Below are 3,197 nucleotides of genomic sequence, written 5' to 3' on the forward strand. Positions count from 1 at the left end.
CAACTCAAGCAGTCCCAGGTACGAACTCTTCACAAAGATTGTCCAATCCCCTTATTTAACCAGTGAGTAAACTGAAACACACATGCATATCCCTTAAAGCAGATCCAGTAAGATTTTTTTTATCCATTACCAGTCTGTGTCCATTGTATTGTTACTCCATGTACTTAAATATTCTACAATTTGGTTTCCTTAATTAACCTAATCTTTCTGCCACTCTGTACCTTCCCATTAGCCTGAGTTAAAATCCCAACAGACTGTACTGGAACCATGGTAACATTTTAACATTATATTTTTCAGAAAAGGAGGAATTAGTTAATGAAGCAAAAAATTGTAGGCACAAAAAGCCTAACAGCATGTTTTGAGGGTAGGTTGGTTGAATAATCAATGGGGCAGATAAGAAGGAAGCTAAGACCAGATGTGAAAATACTGAATAAAATATTAGTAAAGAGGCTGCGGTAACATTAAAAATGTTACATACTATAACCAGATTTATATCAGGGATGGTTCAGTATCAAACAAAAGAAAGTCCTATAAATATAATTATGTTAATAACAAGAATTAAAATCACATGATTATGTATCAGTAGATGCAGAAAAACAGAATGAAATTTTCTCAAATGTCTTTTTATGCTGATTAAAAATCATAGGATAAATGAATCCTGTTTTAATATGTGGTAAATAGTTTCTAGAACCAAGAGCTAACATTATCTGTAATGGAGAAACACCGGAGACCTTTCCAATAAGACTGGGGGTAAAGAGTGTCCATTGTAACCACTATTAGATGATATAGGTCGGAATATACTAGCCACAGCAATAAGATATGAACAGGAAATTGAGGGAATAAACATTGACAAAAAGGAAACAATTTTTTTGGACAAGTGTTTCTTTATTTTATTTAAATGTCAGTGTTATAAGAATATTGGGTTGTTTTATTTTTCTTAACTTTTTCATTGCCAACATACAGTATTTCTACTCTATTCCTGAAAAAGGAAGTGAGCCGGATACTTAGTGAAAAAGAGCAAAATATAATGGATAGCCTCAGTGGTCCACTGGTATCCACAAAAGAGTAAAAGACTTTGAGGAAGGCCTTCAGTGTTAGATGGATCCTCTCAAGGATTTATGGAAAGAAGTGGACAAAGATCAAATAGGATGAGAAAACACAAATTGGCTGTAAAAGCCTAGATTTATCCTAGTCAAAGGAGTACCCACATCTGATAAGGTCAGTAATCCATTAAAATATCAAACTGGACCCCTTTATTTTCCTTTTTAAATGCACTAGACTATGCACTTAGCTTCTTTTTCTAAACTGCTTCAAAATAATTGACATAAACTTTGGGAATATGAAGTGTTTATAAATTGGGTGATTTCTGCATATGGAATTAAACTCTTACTAGCTACTTTAATCTAATAAAACAGCATCTCTAATAACCTGTTATGCCATACTAATGACAGCTCATATTTACAAAGTACTTTAAGGTTTACACCCCCCCCCTCCAAAAAAAGCTTTCCCCGGAATACCATGTGACATAGATAGTCATTATTAATCCTTTTTTAAAAAATTATTAATCCTTTTTTTTTTCAAACTGGAATTCACTATCCAGGCTGAAAGTACAAGAGCTACTCATAGGCCTAACCCCACGTTGATTGTCATTGGAGCTTTTGACCTGCTCTATTTTCCACCTGAATGGTTTCAACCCTTTTTAGGTTCAGGTTTCTTATTAATACTGAACTTAGTGGCTTAATTCATTATAGCTCAGAACTCCCAAGTCTAAGAAATCTACCAGCTCCAGCCTTGATGGTAACTAGGATCACATTCACATACCACGATGCCTGGCATCATTACTCTATTTTACACATGAGGAAACCGAGGATGAGAGGTAAAGCAAACTAAATGTCACACAGCTGGTTAGTATTCAAACATGGTTTGGGACCTAAGATCACCTATTCCAATGCTCTCACTATGTCGAACTGCCTTCTCACTTTAAAAATGGCAATATTTTACTGTACTAGACCTTGTGTGACCTTAGAAACAACTCTTATCCTTGTCCAACATCCACAACTCAAACTGTTAAGTGTCTTTATTTTCCTCTGATCCTGCCTGCAGTGATGCTATGAAAAGGGTGGAGTTTTGTTCACTTTTTTGATCTCTTAGGGATCTACAGTTAGAAGAGACATCAGATGAGCTAAATGCTTGGGTATAGGAAGGGTGGAACTCAGCTCACATTTTATGCAATATACTGTGCTTTCCTCTGATGTGATCGGATCAAGTAGTTGAAGGGAAGACCTGGGATTCCTGTTTATGTCGAGCCATTCTTATTAATTTGGTTAACCTTGGCTCTTCTCCAGTTGGTTGGAATTGCAAGCCAAATGAAGTTAGAGACAGAGAATGTCTCTCCACAAGCCCAGAGATTGAGTTCTACTGTGAATTCATCACTTTCTCTCTCTCTCTAGCAAAAACCTGCTCCGATAAAGCAAACGTAATTTTCCAGGTACCTCAGGCAATAGATGCACTTTTCCTCTTAGAGAAATTCAAACCTCTTTTCTGATCTATGAAGGTAATTCAGGATGTAAGATAATTAACCTATTCTGTTCACTTTAACTAGACCCATACTTTTCACTAGGGTCAGCTTTATTTTCCCCCTGTGGAAGACAATAAAATGAGTGAAAATATTTTTGGTTATTGGTGTGCTTTAGCAATGTCTAATTCCCTCATCAGTTTTTAGATCTGTTTGTCATTTGTTCTACTTAGAAATTAAAATCAAGTGGTAAAAAAAGAAAATTAACTCTCTTTTAGACATAGCTTGGGTCTAAGAAATCCTAGAAAATGGAATGTTTCACAAATAAAATCATCCACGCAAGAAACTCACCAACCAACTTGAAGTTTAAAACACATTTAAAGAAGGTCAAAGTAAGGGCAAGTAGTAGGATGAATATGAAAGTATGATATGGTCCTTTAAGAGAGCTAAAGGCTAGAATGAACCTCAGAGATTGGCAGGGAAAACCAAGGAAAACCAAGTGATTTTCATTATATATTTTAGTGTATGCATGTGGGCATATATGTGCATATTATATACACATGTATGTTACATGCATTGTAAATTTGATAATATGTGCATGTTACTTTAAATATACAAAAAGAAGAGGATCAAAGAAGGGACAGGATGGAAAGCTGGACTAGATAAAATAATAAGATGCTAT

Source organism: Dromiciops gliroides, chromosome 2 (genome assembly GCF_019393635.1).
Source record: "Dromiciops gliroides isolate mDroGli1 chromosome 2, mDroGli1.pri, whole genome shotgun sequence".
NCBI lineage: Eukaryota > Metazoa > Chordata > Mammalia > Microbiotheria > Microbiotheriidae > Dromiciops > Dromiciops gliroides.